This window comes from Apis florea, unplaced genomic scaffold, assembly GCF_048593485.1.
Source record: "Apis florea isolate Af1SG1 unplaced genomic scaffold, ASM4859348v1 contig_2492_pilon, whole genome shotgun sequence".
NCBI classification, from domain to species: Eukaryota; Metazoa; Arthropoda; class Insecta; order Hymenoptera; family Apidae; genus Apis; species Apis florea.
The window spans coordinates 2,245,927-2,265,623 of record NW_028256593.1 but is presented as its reverse complement, the minus strand read 5'-3'; the positions used below and the strand labels follow the sequence as shown (position 1 = coordinate 2,265,623).

Sequence of the window (19,697 nt, the reverse complement as noted above, 5' to 3'; positions counted from 1 at the left end):
CTTCGTTGGCTGTTGGAGCGAAACATGCTTAGAACGTATTATGTTGTTGACTAACAGGACCGTGGCATAATGTTCGCACAGTGAAATTAAACGGTTCAGAAACTTCTGTAATCTGCCACGTAAACCTTCTTAGTAGTGGGGTTAATGGGAGAATGTTGAAAGATTTACGAAAGTTGAATTTCTCGTTCTGAAATTCATAGAAACTTTGCTTTTTCATAATGGTTCCTAGTTTTCTGCGGTTTTAATCGTTTCTTAATATTTTTCATATGAGATCAAAATTAATTGCATTTTATTAAAAAAAAAAAAAAAAAAAAGATAAAACTGTTCGTTATTTAAAATATATTTTACGAAAATAGTGCAGTGCATTTTAGTGGAAAAAAAATGATATCGGGTGGCTGACGAACGTTTCCTGAAAACACTGCGTGCCATCGGGCGATTAACTCGAGGAAAAATTGGCCTCACCGCGGGAAAAAAAAAGTGGGCGTCGCAGCCGATGAACTCTGCTCGTTTCTTTTCGCCTCGGGCCTTTTAACGATTTCGCGCCCAGACTTTTTCTCTTTCTCTTCCTCTCTTTCTCTCTCGAATGCGAAGCTCGACGAAGCTGCATGACGAAGATTTCCCAACCTTTGGACTAAAATTCTCCAACGGACACGCGATAACAGCCAGTGTGTGTTACACGATAATCGCGAATGTTACGCCTATGGTGGAATTAAACGGTTTGCGGTTTCGTATAATCCATTATACAAGCCATTGATGATGCAGTGCGAAGCTGGTAACGGAATAACAAGGTAACGGAGATCCGGGATTTCACGTGGCAGACAGTCTGAGCTTGGAATTCGTGAAACAAGTGGCCCGAACAATAATGCTCGTATGCGTACGCATATTTGTTTCCGCTCCCTTTGAGACGAAATTGCTCGAAAAGAACGCGCTTCTCAGACGTTCGTCAATTTTCTTTTTCTATTTCTTTCGCTCTTTTTTCAACAAACTCGAGCACAGAGAAAGAGAGAAAACTAGGGCAAGACGTAGCTCTTTTCTTCTAAGAGTAAAGATAGAAAGAAGGAAGATGATTGGTCGAGAAAATTATTTATAGTTCTCGATCATAACGAGAGAAGGCGCAACGAATCGGTAAAGAAAATAACAAACATGGCGAATCATTGGAATTCAGTTGATTTCCTCGTTTGAATGTTACAAAGAACAAAATAATTTGCGTTCTTTTGTCTCGTGGAATGAATTAGAAAAGTGAATTCAGATATATAGTTGAAATGTGAATACCGATTGTAGCTAGTCACTATGTATAACTGTGTTGTGAAAAATGAGAAGAAACGTTCGAACGTTTCCGACACGAGATACCCAACGGCTTATTTTTTTTCGCATCGGTCGATCAACGAATTCGTGCCTTCTATTTTAATTACCTCGAGTGAAATTTTCTATACAACAAACAAAGGAATCAAGACATCATTGCATAGGGTGAGTTTCTTTGATATCATAATTTCAAATAATTCGTATAAGAAAATATTTTAAACAAAAATCGCATTATGACGATATAGAAGATACGAAGGTGATTAATCGAAAAAGTAAACGCATCGAAATTTCGAATTAATCCCAAATATATTTATACAAAGAATATTTAGATTTATTAAATATAACGTGAAACAATATCCATATCACGAAAATTGTTTCTCGATGTTAAGACAATTATTAATATAACATTAAATTATTATCTATATAATATATAACTTTTATTTAAAATATTTCTTATACAAGTAAATGATGATTTATTTGTTTTTACACTGTTAGGAAACTTACTCTTTATAAATTTATCTTTTTCTCTCTTTCTCTCGTATAATTAAATAGCGAGTTTTCGTGCTTGACCCACAGACCGTCGACGAGTGTAACGGTGAAATAAAATTTATCAGAGTCCTCTCTGTTTCGAGAATAATTAAATTTTTCGCTCGACAGGCGCATGGCTTTTGCTCGATTCTCCTGCAAATCGTTGAATTCCAGTCCGTATTCCCGATGGACGAAAAGTTTTCGAAATAAACGGGGAACCGTCCGAGATCAAAGCGAATCGGTTGCATCGTCCGGTCCGATATAAAGGAAGGAGCTCAACGACAACGGCCCTTACGATATCTGGTACTCGAATATCTCGTAATTAGTCGATGCCTTTGATACGCGGACTACGATGGAATGTTTTCGCAAAAGTGGAAATCATCGAGTAAGATTCGATTCGATTCCATTCGATCCGAGCTCTATTCGATTCGCTAATTGCGTCCATGCCACATCACGATTATCGAGGTCGCGTTAAAATCGAGGTAAAAATAATTGGTACTTTCGTGGAATAGAGCAGCGTGATACTCGTTAAGAAACGAAGCGTTGGTCCTCTTATATGACCGTTTACACTTTCATTGCTTCTTAGATACTATTGGCTATGTCTAGCATCTAATATAAAGCTAGTTATAAATTCGCATGTGTAAAATTTGAATTTTTTGTTTCGAAAAAAAAAAATTTTACGAATAACTGTAGAGAGAAATAATGTTTTTTCGCATGTTTTACTTTTATCGTTAAAATTCTCTATTTTTCACTCTTATCGACCAATTCGTGAGGATATATCTTTCCGGATATATGACCACGATCTGTTCCAAACGTTTACGACCCAGAATTCCGTTATATTTCGTAGGTCTCCGCCTTGTGCGGTTTCTGAAATATTCACTTATTTACATGTATATCCCACGGGGTACTTTGATGCGGCACAGTTGGCATTATACGCACCCGTTCCCTTGTACATGCTTATTTCCATATAGTCCTCGTATCCGAGAGTATTCCGTCTTCGAATCGATGAATACAGACGCGAGAAACGTTTGAGTTACAAATTAGGTAAACCTAAAAAGAAATTTCCTATACCTCTTCCCATTCCACACGTGTATTCGTTCTCTTTTTACAACTTGTTCACCGGATCGGATTTTTATCCGTACTCTCAATCCGTGTGCAAATAAACACCAGAACGGAGAGTAGGAACAATTCTCGTTGCATGGCGGTGTTAGCTTTCGATTTTAACGAACGCGATGATAGGGAGGAATCGATGTCTCGACCAGAGAGAAGAGGATATTTGTCGTCGCGCTTGTAACGCTCGAATCGATCCGGGTATGTATATTAAATTCTCGATGGTATCGAGTGAAACATCGGAATCGCGTGTCTCGTAAACCACGAGGCCACGGCTACTCAACGTGTTTATACCACTTTGTTTTCCTAACTAGCTCGTATCTCTGCTCGTGGCTTAAAACGGCTTAACAAACGACTCTGTTTTACGCCCGCGTCCCATAGGACAACGTGTACACGACGTAAAAACGACCAAGCCTCCTCCCCCTCTCCTCTCTCGTCCAAACGCGGAAAATTGAAACGTTAAACGGTCTCGCGTTCCTAACGATCCCGGGAAAATTCCATGATTGTGAGACCCGGTGTAATCGAATCGAAGCGAAACAACGCCAACGATGATTTTTCTTCTCTTCTTTTTCTTTTTCTTCTTCTGCCCCCCACTCTCGCTTCGCACACTTCCAACGGAAGAAAGCTTTTCTTACGAAGCTCTAATGCTTTTTGCATTATTACGAGTCATAAGCTGCTTATGCAAACGCCGCGTTCCGCTTGTGATTGTCTTTTTCGAATTAACGATCTTATAGTTTCTACACTCCTCTTTCTTTTTCATTCTTCCTTTTCTTTTCTTTATATTCGCGCAAGACGTGTTTAATCAGTTTTTTTTTCAACGATCGTATTCGCATAATCAACATAAATAATTACAGCAGTATCCACAAATACGTAACTATCAGTTGTTCTCGCTGGTGCTTTTATTATTATAAAAACAAAAGAAATACAACTTCTATATATTGTTATAACGCATGCACGTTAAGCGAGCTGAAATATCTCTCTAAACATATCGTTCGGTAACATTCGGCACTATTCGGCACCAATCGTGGCCGTGTACGCGAACACTATCATCGCCGATCCCGAATGTTACCGAATGGTTGTCAAATGCAAAGTTGAATGCATATTAGGACCAATTCGAGTCCAGCGTGCAACGAACAGTGGTTCGTATTAACTTATAAACTATAGATACGTATAATTGATGATAGTCAGAAGTGGACAGGAAGGATTTACGAGCGTGAGAGCGAGCAAAGATCAATCCAATCCATTTGATAGTCGCGCACAGGCCGAGACATCGAATATTTTTCAACGTACATCGTCCATTGACGTAACTCTCTCGACCTATTCGCTGTCCGGTTCAGACAAGGGCGTTACCGATCGGGGAAAACTTCGATGACCCGTTCGAAGAAACTAGAACGAACTCTTTATGGGCTGCTTCTAAAATGGCCGCGGTTCATCCTTTCTGGTGCATCGTATAATATCCTCCTCCTGTTCAATTTTGTCGACCGGTCGCTTTGTAAAAAGTCCTATAGGGTGTTAATTTATTCCTTGGATACTTTTAGCCAATTTTAGAAGTTAAAACAAATAAAGGATATATATATCGCATTATAGAGTAATGGGAATATAAATAAAAATCTCTAACTTATTTTTATATAAAAAATATTAAGAATTTTGACTATATAAACATGGTGGTGTATTTTTATATATATAATAAGTAATTTAATTTGCGTTAAATGAAGCGGGAAGTGAAATGATAATTGAGCCACTTTTAAGACAAATTTAAATTTAAAAGTATAAACGAATATTATATTATATCAACACTTTATATAATGTAATCTTTATCATACGATAAAGATAAAAAGGAAGATGATATAACAATGGAATTTGAATACAATGAAAAATCGTATTTTCAAAAAAGAATTTGCATATTTTGAATTAAAAATCTAATCTTTTTATTCTCACGTACAAAATCTGTGAAATTTGATTTTTTCTCGTTTAGAATCGATCTTTCCAAGATAGTCCGCGAATATATGTTTATAACGCACTCCTACATTTTCAACCGAAATTTCGAAAACGATCGTTGGAAAAGACCGGGAGTGATTGGTGAAACATTTATTCCGTGTGCCAGGTGTTGGGCGGGATCTCATTCGATTTAGCATTATCGAATACGAGTTGAAACTATTTATACGCGAGGGGTTCGAGGGTGGCGGATGGTGCGATCAGGTAGGAGAGGAGGGGGGAGGGTAGCCAGAATCGGTGCATTATAAAGCGGCAAAAGTGGTCGGGAGTCTATAATTTATTTCCATTAGCCGAAAATAGCTCGGACGTGTAATTCGATTGCGCGGGAAATCGCGAGCGCGTCGTCGCCGTGTATTTTTAAAGCGGCGTGCAATTTTCCGTTAAACGCGCCCGTTCCCCGATTACACCGGGAACACGGCGTAAATGGGGCGTACTGATATTTTCGCGTTCTCGTTGACCCTTATTAAATTTTCATCCGATCCCGCGGTGAATGCGAGGGAAACGCGAAATAAAATATCGGCCCATTACCTTCTGCTTCTCCCCTCCTCTCTCTCCCTTCCTTCTTTCTCTTTCTCTCTGCATTACCGTAGTACGGTAACGCAGTTCTCGCGAATCTTGTTTCGGGATCGCGTTTCGCGGACGAGGAATCCGCATACCCCGTGTTTCCACGTATCAATCTCCCTCTGCCCGAGCGTGTGTACGCACGGTACTCCCGCGTTCTCCCGCAGTGGTGCCAACGCAGAAGCAGCAAAATCCCCAGACGAGCGTTCCGGGTTCGCGGATAATCGGAGTTGCTCCGGCGACAAAGATAGATAAATAGATAAGTAGATGGACGGAGAAGGAGAAGAAGAGGCGGATAACTAGGCCGAGAGGGAAGGAGAGAGAGAGAGAGAGAGAGAGAGAGAGAGACGGGGCGTTGGGTGGGCCAGCTGGATGGAAAGAAAAGGGAGAGGGGGGAGGGGAAGCGTATAGACACAAGAGGGTAGAGAACGAAGTTGAAGAGGGGTTGAAACCAGGAAGGGAGACAGAGAAGGAGGAGGTGGAGCAGGTGGTGGAGGAGGAGGAGGAGGAGGAGGAGGAGAAGAGAGAGGGGGACGCGGATCCCGGAGCGTTCGGTACCATTGCATATCCCGCACATCTCGCAGGTGCAGGGCGTGGTGCCTTGTCGGCAATATCGATTACAAACCCGGGCGGTTGCGCATTCACGTCGACACGTGGACGTGGACCGGCAGCCAGACTAAATTTGTGTTGCCCTATATTTTAGGTTCCTGCACTCATCTGCCTCTCAAAGATTGATTGCTTTTCCCTCCAGCACCCCGAGTCCACGGCCTATCCTCCAACACCGACGGACGCGCTCGAATTTACGGTCTGCGCCGTCTGCGATCTCGCGCCGTCTCTCGCCAGAATCTACGTGTGTGTTATGCGCGTATAACCCCTCCCCCTCCCCCCGCCGTGTGTTTGACTGCGTGCTCGGAACGAGAGGAAGGGAGACGTTGGTGCACGCTATCCTAGAGTTAGATCGTTCCCTGGTATATATCTATTTTCCGCCTTCTCTGCTGTCCCAATCCCTCTATCCATCCCCAACACCCGCTACTTCTCCATCCATCTGCTTTTTCTCTCTTTCTCCCACTTTGTAAACCGGATTAGTCGGTCTTCCCTAGTCGAAGGAACAACCCGACGAGAGGAGAAGAGAAACAGGAGGACGTCGACTCGTTGGTCGACGGAGTTGCATTCACGGTATCGTTCCTTTCCACCCTCTTCTTTCTTTCCTTCTTACCTTCTTTTCTTTTCTTTTCTTTTCTTTTCATTTCTTTCTTTCCTTCCTCGTGCCTCTCGCTCAGCAGTCGCTGCGCGAGTCCGAGTCGATACTCGACCCACCACCATTTTTATTGCCACTTGGAGCTACCTACTTACTCCTCTGGATGCTGCTTCAATTTACTCGGATCTTTGAATTCCACCCCCCTCCTTCGGGAAACTCGTCCAATCGATCGGTCGGATTAATTCATCGATCCTCGCCCTCCTCTTCCGCCTCCTCCCCCGAATTCGATCGTTTCCCGATTCGCGTGGGCGGTAACCCCAGGGCATATCAGGGCAACCCGTTCCAATCCAGGATCACATCCGTATCGATCACAGCCGCACGCGTGTTCGTTGTACGCGTGTCGATCGAGAAGGAAAGAAAAGAAAAGAAAAGAAATAAATCTCAAAAATATTTTCCTTTCCAACCTCTTTTCATCTCCTTTCCCTTCCCCTTCTCCCGACGATTTGCTTGTTTAAACGCGAGATACGCGAGTAGAGCTGGAGGGGAGGGAGAGGGGAAGAGAGAGAGAGAGAGAGAGAAAGAAGAAGGAGAAGAAGTAACGGCAAACAACGGCGGGAAGTAATCGCGGTCGTTCTCCAAAGCGGATCGATTTTCGCTCGTTTCTTCCGGGAAAAGGGCGCCCCCGGGGAGGGGGGAGGTGGAGGAGAAAAAGGAAAGGCCGCGTTCAAGTTTCGTGATCGTCGAGTGGCGATATATATATATATATATATTTTGTTCTCTAACCTCACTCGTACCTACTTTGCCGTTTTATTGAACTTTACCAGTTTGCTAAAAGGGCCGTCGTTTAACCGGCACCGCCTAACCGCCGATCGATCGATCTTCCGCGCTGTCCGCCGCCCATTTACCCTCCCCCCTGGATCGCTCCTGGAACGAGTTTATCGTTACTCGATCCCTTCAACGATCGTTCCTTACCCGAGATCGAGATCGGGGGCGAGATTCCATTTCGAGAGATTCCATTTGGGCCATTGTTAAGAGTTTATTAAATCGTCGGAGGGAGGAGGCTTCTTAAAAATTTTTGCATTACGTGAAAAACGGGCGATTACGAAAGAGCGGTTACGACGAGGGGGGGGGGGGTTGGTAACCGGCCGATGTGGAGATACATCCGTTACGCAAGGGGATCGATAGAGAGGGAGAAAATATTTTTCTTTTAACTCGGTCATCGTGCACGCACGAAAATCCCTTTTAATTTAAGCCGTAATCTCGCCGAGCGACGTGGAACCGAGCCGGGCGAGGAAGAAGCTCGGCCGCGGTTTCCCTGCCTGGATCAATCTGCGCGTTTACCCTTTACCACCGCGTACGTTGAATTTTAATCCGTGGGGAACGCAACATTGAAGGGGAGGATCTTCTATCCTCTCTCGTTTTCCCTCTCTATTTTCAGGATACATTAATAGATTTTTATTAATCGGATAATTTTCGAATTATCGTGATTTGAAAATCGTCGATAAAATTAATTAAATGTATTGGGAATATAGCGAAGGTACTATTGGATTAATTTGTTGGGCAGGGTTAACGGAGGGTTGAAAGGAAAATCGAGGTTTAATTCGCGTATAATCCCCGAGAAATATGGAAAATTGCGAATCGCTAATTGCGATTTGTAGTCGGGGGTCGGTTACAATGGGAAATCTAGGTGCAACGATCTCCCTGGTGGGCGGAATATTCACGTTGCGTTGTGTACCTCGGTTACCGGTTTTTAATCAAGCAAGGCGGAAGCGGAGGGCAAAGATGAAATGCTTTCGTGAGACCGGCGGCCGGTTCACAAATATTTAACCTGGTATAGCCCCCCGTCCCCCCCCCCCCTCGCCTTCTTCCTTCATCCCGCGACTTATCGCGTATCGTGGGATTAAAAGGCGAGCCGGTCGATTCGTTCGAACGAGGGAGCAAGGTTAACCAATCGTGGCTAGCCTAGGAATTTACAATTTACGGCGAGTCGTGCACGCGACACGAGGCCGGGTATCGGTTGATCGTTTTTGCGGGATCGAGGAATTTTAACGCTTTGTCAAACTGCCAGCCGATGCGCGGCGTGTGCAATGTCGATTTGTATTTAACTTCAAAAGCAATTAAAGCTCGAGCTCGGTCGCCGATGGATGGTCGTGCTCGTGTGAATTGGACTGATTGGCTCTTGCACGCTGAAGTTTCCCGCTTGGCAAACATCAGAGAGACGGGGAAAGAGTCGTGAAACAAGCTTGGAATCTCTTCTCGAAAGTAATTTTTCCGTGTGACGTAATAAGGATCAAAAAGAGTTGGACGAGCGGTTGGAAATCAATCCGATCCCTATGAACGAGAATCGAAACGTTATCGTGGAGAGAAGTGGTTGTTTGGGGCCTTTTCGGGGTTAATCGGTGGCACGAGCTCGCCGTGGCCGGATGATGGATGGTCTCGAGTAAAAGTTGGACACGAGTGTAGTCAGTAGTATATAGCTGCAGTTTCTGCGGTCGTGTAATTAATAGTCACACATTTGCATCCGGCTGATATTATTCCATGATCAACGAGTGAAACTCGCCGAGTATAATTGAACTGTACGCGCGCGCGTCTACGTCGAGTAAAATTATTAATTGAACACACCGCCACCACCCGAACTAGGATCGATGAGTCGGTGCGACTGACAGAAACGTACCACTTTACAGTTGTACTATATTCCCCTCCCGCTCTATCGAACGATGCGCTCTTCAAACTTACTTCACCGCGTTACGCGTGCTCCTTCCATTTCGTTCCCGGCCAATTTCCAAATATCCAACTTTACCAGAACAAAGAAGAAGCTTTTTTAAGGTTAGTTTGACGATCGTTGAGATCTCATATTTCTATTAAGAATACGTTGGATCGTTTTCGGAGAAATTGGAGATTAAAAATTCGATTTAAATATTAGTTAAATAATTGGATATGATCGGTTGAAAATTTTAATACGCAGCTAGGCTCTCGAGCCGATTGCTCCCGATCATTGCCGAGCTCACCCGAAATTAGACTTTCATTCATGGTTTCAAATCGAATCTTGGAAGTGTCAATATCCTGCCCGATTCTACCCGAATTTTCCCGATCTCTTCCGAACTTTAATCTCGGGATCTAGTAGTCCTCTAGTTTCTAATAATGCAATACATCTTTCTATTCTGTTCTTTTTAGAATTTTAGTGTAATGCATATTTCGATTATTTCGATATTTTTATTCGTTTCAATTGCAAACGTGGAATCTAAATAATTGTCAAAAAAATAAACGCTACGATATTACAAAATGCCGCATGTTGTCTGCATCTCATCCAATATTTCCAACTTTTTTGCGTCATGTCTCACTTCAACGCTTCACCGACATCTATTACAATAGTCAACCATTTTTTATTATTATTATATCAATGACGAACGCATTTTCTAATTGCTTGTCAAAATTATTCGAATTTCTCTTGCGAGGCATACGCCCCACGTTGAGAAATATTGGTTTAACTCGTAAGTAGCTTGGGCGGATCAACGGAACACCAGTTTTCCAGGGTAGTTGGAACTCGTTCGCGTGAAAGAAAGATTTCAACGAAATTTCAGCGGCCGTCACGCGGCGCGCAGGGAAATGCGTTGGCTGTTTACGGTCATTGCAATTAGAGTAACTTTAATTGCTGTCGTCGGCGTCGAGGTACGTGCAGACCTCTCTTTCTCTTTCGGTCTCTCCGTTTCTCTCTCGATCTGACCTCCCTCCGTTGTTAGAGAGCTAGTTGCCAGAGGAATAAGTTGCGGGCAACAATTAACCATCGAAAAATGGCGGAAAAATGCAGGAACCGGTGACAGCCTGTTTCCCTTTAGTTTTCAAGCGTAATCAGCCACCTAGATCTCTTTATTAAATTCCATTCCGGATAGAATAGTAGCGTGCCTCGTTATCGGTCTCGCGCTGAGTTATCGACCGAGCACGTTTCCCCGAGTCTCTCGAAGAATTATCGAGGATCGCTTTGAAACCCTCTCCTCTTTTTTCGGTCCGCGCGACGGGATTTCCAGGATGAAAAGCCCGCCTCGAGGATGAAAAAGATTCTCAGTCCTCCTTTTCTCGTGGAAAAATCATTTCTTCGGAACACGTTTCGTAAACCGCCGAATGAGATACTACGAATATATACATATATAAATAGTTGTGCGTGTATAGTGTATATGTAGATAGGTATGCACGTAATCCTAAACCGTGTTGGCAACCTCTTGCGAATTGAAAGAGTTTCTTCTTCTCTCTCTCTCTCTCTCTCTCGTCGCTCGCCGTTTTCTATCTTCTCTTAATGGAGCTGCGTAACGTTCGAGATAAATTGCCGCCGCGGAAAACTCTTTCTCTCGTGCAAACTATTTATCCTGTACACCGGGCATACGAACGTTTTCTAATGGAAACAGAGGGAACGGTGGTGGGAAAAGACGGGTGGTAGGCGGACAGGAGGGAACGAGGACAACCCCTGAAGAAAGATTCGACCGTAGCCACCGCCCACGATTTGCTCCCTCGCTTTTTAACCTTAATCGCTCCCAGACGAGACGATATCGCGGTTCAAGTTTACATCTGTACAATTTCGTTCGGCTCGCCGCGGAGGTTGTGTAAATTACCGCGCAGGGAGATTTATGCACAGGGTAATTCTGGGGGAAAGGAATGAACTATATTTTTTTTTTTTTTTTTTTTTTGAAGATCGAATTATTTCTGCACCTAATAGAAATAGCGGTTAGAAGTAGTGGAAATAGAATGGTTTCGAATGTTAATTTGTTATGTTAATAACGCCCAACGTGAGAAGAACAAAAATTGTATATTTCAGAAATTATATGGACGAACCTTCTCGTCCATAGTAATTACATTATAATATTTTAAAACGATTTCTGAAGATATATAGGATTTTTAACTTTATTTAATCCTTTGCGCTTTGGAAATAATATACGAATAAATTCTTAATATTAATTCTTAATTTAAGTTTTACGAAATTTTTTATGAATATTAGATTGTAATTTTATAAAGAGGGATATGAATATTTTGAATATTACACTGTTGAAGTGATAAAATTGAAAAAATAATCTTGCAATTTTTGAAAAATATAAATCTTGATACATTTCAATATTGTTGATATTATTTATACATCTATACGAAATTGAATAACAATTGTCTTTAGAGTGAAAAGAAAAGAGTGAACATTTAAAGGACGCATGAAAACTATTAAAATGTTTCATAATATATTTCGCCAAAACGATCGAATATAATAGCTAATATCGTGCGCATTTCATTTTTCAAATAATTCACGAATAAATTCGATAAATGGCTTGGACTTGTCGGAAATGTTATATCGTCGAAAAACTGTAATCGCAATCTTATAAATCCTTAGATTAATATCCCGGTTTTATTCCGCGTGTACACGGAAAGTAGTTATGTTGCGAGAACGGAAGGTAATCAACGTTGAACGGTGACCGAACGCACAAAGTTCACTAGGCGGCGAGTTATCGGAGCGTAAAAAAAATATTTCGTCGCAAAAACGGATCTATTCAGAGGCGAGCTTTTTCGCAAAGTTAACTTTTATAGCTCGTGAAACCAATTACGAGATTGTGCGCGCATAATCATGAGTCGCGAAACGACTCGATAATCGAAAGAAAGAAACTCTTGGAATCGCTTAAGTAAGTTGCATTCGATTAGCGACCTCTCGTTGCGTGCGACGAATTTTATCGATCTTCTTTTCTCTCGAACACCGCCCTCGTCCTCGAAAATTCGAGTTATTTTCTACGGTGAAGTATCAATCGTGGATTCGACGCGACTCGGACACGGTATTAATTTTTTCTATGAAAGATTTCTTGGAGCAAGTACTAAGGTTATACACCAGTGCCAAGTTCTTTTTAATCAAGCCTCGTGGAATTGTGTGCGCGCGCGCGTATACAGAGCGCAGTTTGTAATTATTGGATCCGGCTGTAGTCGATATTTCATCTTTCTTTAATGGAAAACAGAAAGGAAGGAAGGAAGAAATGAACGAAGGAAAGAAGGAAGGAAGGAAGGAAGGAAGAAAAAAGGAGAAAAGAAGGAAGAAAAAAAGCAGGCATAAAAATAAAAGAGGAAAGGGATGGTCCAATAGCGAAAAAGTATGGATGGATATGTCGCATTCTTAACCATATACCTATACCAGCGTATTCCTAATTGACCGTTACGGTAGATCGATGTATCCTTTGTTCCGATCGTACTGCCATTGCGTGGCCTTTTTCCTCGACAAAATTACGGAACGCTATTGGCTCTGATTTTTGCAAAGAACTGTACGCGTTTTGTTCGCGGCTATTCCCTTCTCTTTCGCTCGGACTGATACGGTTGATGAGAGCAGCTGCGTGAACATATCGGGTTGCAGCCGTCCAACCAAATGAAAGAGTACTCTACCCTCGGTATCCTAGATAACGGCTGACGCTGTCCTGCACGCGTTCGTGAAACTTGGCCTTCGTCTCTCGCCGGGCATTCTGCGAAAGACGAGTCCAGTCACCGTGAAAGAAATTATCGCTCGGGCCTCTGTTTATTTTTATGTTCGAGATAAGCGGCAGCTTACCACAGGTCTTTCTGATACTGACGCTGCTAACGTTTTCTCTGTCATGCTTGTTTTGAAGATGAAAAACATAGCGAAATTAAATGCAAGTTTGGTAAAGAGAGATTAAACAGGATTTTGTTAAAAATTAATAAAACTGCACGGAATTAGCGAGTTCGGGAAAACTCGTGCGAAATCGGCATGTAACGATTCGACTTCGGATTAACTCGGCAATAATCGGACACGATCGGCTAAAGACGCTGTTTCGTATTATTGAGACCGTTATTTTTAAAGTAATTACAATTTTAATCGAAGATGGTTATGTGTTTCTTTCAATGAATATTCGTTTCTTTTAATCGTTCTACAATGAATATTCTGAATATATGTTGCATCATAATTGTAAAATCGTATTCAGAAGAAGGTAAGTGTTTATATTTTCTCTTTTTAAGAACGATAGTAGCAATAATCAATTCCGAACATTTGGAGGTTATACTTTTTACACTTTACATGTATAATATTTTAATATTAAAGTTAGTTGCATAGTTTATGCTTATTAAGTTAACATTTTTCGCAATAAAAAGTTACAAATAATTCAAAATATTATATTGTGTGCATACAATTTATATAATTTGGCACAATAACATAATTTTTACGAAATATTCTTCACGTATTAGTTGAATATTTGAACACGTTTCAACTGTACAAATATTCCCAGTCTACTTATGACACATTAAATGTATCCGAAGAGGTAGTTCTCTGTTATCAAAGACGACACATACCGAAACTTGACTACTTCCTTACATCGAGCATCCTGTTGACACGTTGACGATCGCGTTACGCGTGCCAACAACCCATAGTGGATCGTTTTTCGGAAGAATCGGAAGAGCCTACAACGTGCCTTCGTTTCACGGAAAAAGAGATTTTCGTCACACGGAATTCTCCGCGCCTGAGGCTATGAATTCAACGCATAGTATCGCGAGTGTACTCTATTTACGTGCTTAGCTGCAGCTGCGCTTACTCGACACGATTCCACGACGCGTTTTAATTTGTTCGTGTGCATACGTTCCGGAAGGATTGTAACGTTTCTCGATAGGGGAAACGTCGAACGCACTATGCTCTACTATACAACTATTTTTATCTTTCCTGTATTTCCTGTTCCCATCTTCTATTTCCTTTCCATTTTCTGGTAAACAAAAATTGCACAATTCTGGTCTTGTTGTTAATTTTTCTTCTCATAATTGTTACGTTTATAAACTTGTTGTTTATATATTTGTTGTAAAAAAGATACGAATCGTCGTAAAAGTAATGATTAAATTTTTCTCGAAAATGTTGAAACATTAAATATATATTTAAAGAAAAAATTAATTAGATAAAATAATTAATGAATTCATCCAAGGAATGAAATTGATTTATCTAACGACAATATTTTCCATTTCTTTTCAGATGGATAACTGTTCCACCCGTGCAGGATTTTAGGCTATACGATATTATTCCACTTCCACGATGTTGCGTGAAATGATATTTCTATTTTTCATTCGGGAGAAGAGAACAAAAGAGAGGAGAGGAAATTCAAAGAAGCCATTTGTCGATTCGATTCGAAAATTTATGTATTGCACTCGGGTAAGGGGAAAAAGTTTTTTACTACCTGTTCTCATCTCATCGATATTTCACCGTGCGCTCAAAAAACAAAAAAGAAAAAAGAAGGAAAAGAATCAATAAGCCTAGCACTAGCGACTTTCGAGTCACGGAGGAATCGACAGCTGCCGCAGCTTTTGCGGCCAATAAACTAAAGAGGACTCGAGGCAAGGGCAGTTAAGGTAGCAGCTTAAGTAACTGCGACTAGAACGATCCTGACTTTTTCACGACTCGCCCAAGATCCCATATTTTATCCCTCGTTGCAACATTGGGATCGAGCTGATCTCATGAGGATTCTCCTCTTCCCTTGGTATGAAAATCGAGGGGAGGGGGAAGAAGGACAGAGAAGAGAGTCATCGAATTTTACGACGTCGTATCGGTGCAATATTCCTTTCGGTGGATGAGGGAGCCGCATCCTTCCCAGTCTCTCGCTTTAAAGCGCGCCGTTAAATGCGAAAATAGGGTAAACTTCTCGTCAACGCGTACCGTCTTGATTCGAAAATATCCCGAGGCGAGGAGGGTGGTGTTCGATGCAAGAGGCGAGGAACGGCGGAATCAAATAAATATACAATCAGAAAAAGGAGGAGGGCGGCTCCACTTTGAACCAACGCTCGGCGACTCCAACCCTCTTCGACTAAATTTATCCTCCTCCCCCGTGTTTGCTCGCCGACTATTTATTCTCTACATTTATGGAATATCTGAACTGTAAGCTCTAGCCTCGACTAAACAAACCGTAAAACCGTTTAAACGAGTGTTGGAATATTATCGGAAGTGAATGCATATCTGACAGTCTGTTTTTCTCTTTTAATTAACAATCAACGATTTTTGGAGGTGGCGTTCGATCGAGTGTGAAACACTTTAAAGGAAGGAGAGTCTTTTATTTATCAAAGACGTTGATGAATAGAAGTCGAAATTTTAGAAAATACGCGAATCGTCTTTAGCTTATTTATAAAATTTTAGTAAAAAAATACGGGGGGGAAGAACTACTATATAAATTAAAGAGTTGGATCGAAAATTTGGATTGATAATCGTGTTGGTAAATTTCTACATAAGATTTTAACCATCCGAAAAAATTTTAAAAGCAGTAATTTTTCTCGATTTAATAATTTTTCCCACGAATTATTTTTATTTTCACAATGGAAAAAGCAACTTCTTTACAAGCACTTGTTTCCAAAGTTTTCATACAGTCCATTTAATTTTTCATAACAATCCAATATCATTTTACAAATAAATAATCCTCGAATGACCTAATTCCACCCAACAAGTACAAATCCAAAAAAAAAAAAAAAAAAAGAGTAGATGAATAAGATCAATTTGTATAAAACGTTTCTCCACGAATAACTTCACGAAAGTGTGTTTCTTACTAGGTAACTACCCTAAATAATTTCCGACCTCGAAGGGGGATGGAAATGGGGATCTCGAAATTGGAGGAAAAAACAAGGAGCAAGACATCTCTCGAAGCGGAAAATCGTATGCGCGCGCCTTGTAAAAGTATCCAAGGGGAGGAGATTAGTTAACAAGATTACTTACGACTGTCAGCGCTCTGTAAGCAAGTTTCTGAATAGGGGTATGGCGGCGGGTTGTGGCGCGGATGATCTACTATGCAGTCAGCCAGCCATGTCAACGATATACATTCAGCCCCGGCCCGTGGTGCAAGTAGGGCTGCAATGTCTGCGAAACGGTAATGGAACGGCAAACGACCTGGGATTTACCCCTTGGAACATTCTAACAAAGCTCTAGGCCACCGCAGCCACCTACCACGAAGAGAGGGAGAAAAAAAATTGGTAAAAAATTTACATCGCCGGTTGCCTCTCGCTCGCGGTAATTGCCTTGTATATTTCAGAACGGGTGGGATGCTTGCATGCTATCTTCGACTCGAGTGGATCCAGTTCGAATCCTGTCGAGATGAATTTTAAATCTTTGCTAATCTCCGTTTCGACGACGATCAATCGAAAATGTAAGTGAGAGAGTGTAAATGATGATATTTATTTTGAAATTATTTGAATTGTAATTTTCTACTCGAAGGAGACTTCGTAGAATATATATCAATAATGGGTTATAAATTCTGCAATTCTTTCCGCTAATGTGAAATTTATTTTTATATTGAAAAGTTTCGTTTTATAAAAATAATAAAAGCATTTATCGGATATACATTGATAAAATCTTCGAGTGGAAATGGTTAACGATATTTCGTGAAAATATAAGAATAATTTATAATTGGAAGATTGTAACGATTTTTCTATTTTCGAAAGAGTTAAGATATTTAAAAACGAATAAAGAAAATGAAAGTTTCATGTAATTTTTTAAATATTCGATGAATTTTGCGAAAATCGACTTTTTCTAAAATTTAGGATTGTGTTATTTGAAAGCAAGATAAAACGTGGAATTTCTTATAATAGATAATTAATAAAAAAATTCATTCGCTAATTACCTATATAAAAAATCAATTTCTCGCTCTATTTTCAGACTCTCCAAGGTGCCATACTCTCTTTACGCTCGAGCTGACATAGATAACGGTCTAAAAGCCTCGCGAGGTGAAGTCGACGATATGACGGCTACGAAGAGCTCGTAAAAATCGCTAACGGAATTAATGGCCTCGATGGCCGTGAAGACGAGGAGCGCAACAACGTCGTTAAAAAATCCATCCAGTGACGACGTACCAATGTTTCGAACGTCAATTATGTTTTCGCATGTCGAAAAGAGAAAATTTTTCGAAGGGTTGGCGAACTTTGTTCGCGGTGGTAATCCGTTTTAAATCGACAGGAAGGTAGGGGGAGGTGAAAAGTTGCGGAGAAAAATGTCGCAGCGTCGACGAGATGGAATTGAATTCGGTCGAATTCAGAACGCCTTGTACTAGGAAGCTTCGCGGTATTTCGAGGTACACGTAGGAATATAATAGGGAATCACCTTGGGAGATATTTTTCGGGGCAGGGAAAACTATAGTGATAACGCGTGTTATTGGAATTTACTTATTCAGAGTGCAAGTATGTTCGATAATATAGTAATTTTCACTCTTAATGTAGCGTTTATTTTAATCTAAAATAATTGTTGAAGACAAGTTTTGCTTTCAAATGTATTTTCATGATAAGGATTAAGTTAGTTAACCTTGGATGGTTGTCTATTCTTTCAAGAAACTCTTTCGAGAGCAACAATTTTAATTTTAATTTTTCTCAAATGTATTTGTACCATGAGGTTAGACAAAAGTTTTGCAAGTTTTAAGATTTAAATTGCATTGTATTGTGGCAAAGTTTTTAGTTCACTTGATATTTATGTTAGCAAAAGAAATATTAGATAATTTTGAAACGAAAGAAATGATGTATCAACGATCTTTACGATGTAAGATGCAATTTCCTTGTTTAATAATTATTATAGTTGCGTTGGTTAGTATTTGGATGGATGCCATTTCGAAAATCCGTGTATTGATATCAAAATGCTTCTTAAACTATAAACTCCGGCTAATGACCGCATTGGTTGTGACAAACGATATTGGTTATATAACGAATAATAAACAAATAGCAAATGATAATTTTGCCAGCAGGAGGATCCAATGATTGCAATTTGATAACCAAGTTAATACTTGATTGTGTACAGTAGCTCGAAATCCACTTTAAATCACTTTAGAGTCTCAACTAATAATTACAACAATAGATTAACTACCAAATAACAAACAAATATCAAATAATAATTTTGCCACATAGAAATCCACCGATTCCAATATAATAAACCAAAGTTAAATTATATTGGTCACAGTTAATACTTGGTTCATATGTCGTTTAACGAATCATTTACCTAATAATTATATTAAATAATGAACAACAGAATATTTATTTTCATCTGTCGTGATTTCAAGAAAAATATAAAAATAACTCTGTATCTACATTGTATGCGAAAGGTTATAATATTCAAAACGATTTTGTGGAGAAATATGTAATCAAAATTCAATTATGTTGATCACTTGATTAATATGTAATTGGCAATAATTGAAAACTCTGTTTAATTTAACAAGTACATTAAATAATGAATAAAATAATAAAACACGGATACTTATGAATCCTAATCAATTTCAAGAAACGATAGAAACGACTCTGTGTTTATCCATCTACTATGTACACAACAGGTTGCGATAGTCGAATCCTGAAACGGTGTCACGTGGAAGAACAGGGGTGCGTGGACGTAACAACGGGCCGGTGGCACCCTTCGATGATCCTTAGGGGGATATAGACAATGATTAATCACACTCGAGTGGCTTCGCTTCCCTCTTGCTGATGCTCCCTGTGTATCGGTCCTCCCTTGGCCAACGTCCACGGGATGAAGGTTTATGCGCATTCGTTTCAGATTTCAAACGCTTTGCCACTTCGAACATCGGTAAAGCGTAGGAATTCTAAAACAAATACCACGCTTTTATCTCGTTGCCCTGCTTTTTCCCTTTCTTTAGCGTTTCTTCGTTGTAGTAGGCGTCGCTCGATTCACTCATTTTCTCTCGATCGAAATCCAATTCTTTCGAAATGGATATTATGGATTATAAGATTTTTTTGTCCAAAAAGTTTTTTCGGATTGAAATGGAAGGGAAATCTGAAGGGAAGGTAAGATTTATAGTGAGGTATTTAACAACGTGGGATTAAAATTTGAATAAAACGATATCGATTGGATTGAAACATACATTGTGATGTAATATCAAGAAGTAGAACGATTTAGTAGCAATGTGACATGCTTGAAATTTGTTAATGAATAAAACGAAGTTTTATCATTCGTTCTAATGTTAATAAGAAATTTCAAGAAGTTAGGAAAATTAAAATTTTAAATTATGAATTTGTACATTGATATTGATTTATGAAA

The 19,697-nt window shown here is 40.3% G+C and overlaps 1 protein-coding gene and 1 long non-coding RNA gene across 39 annotated transcripts in view; one reads left to right on the top strand and one right to left on the bottom strand.

Moving 5' to 3' along the window:
* mmd (disintegrin and metalloproteinase domain-containing protein mind-meld) overlaps window positions 1-19,697 on the bottom strand; it is a 78,910-nt gene that overhangs the window by 36,410 nt on the left and 22,803 nt on the right. The gene's annotated exons all lie outside the window — the stretch shown is intronic.
* On the top strand, window positions 1,157-18,896 carry LOC105735624 (uncharacterized). Of its 2 annotated transcripts, none has more exons than XR_015291572.1 (5): window positions 1,157-1,467; window positions 14,670-14,846; window positions 16,229-16,645; window positions 16,705-16,818; window positions 17,328-18,896. It is a non-coding gene; the product is annotated as an uncharacterized LOC105735624 (long non-coding RNA). The 2 variants fall into 2 exon arrangements; XR_015291571.1 differs by lacking the exon at window positions 1,157-1,467 and adding an exon at window positions 13,132-13,647.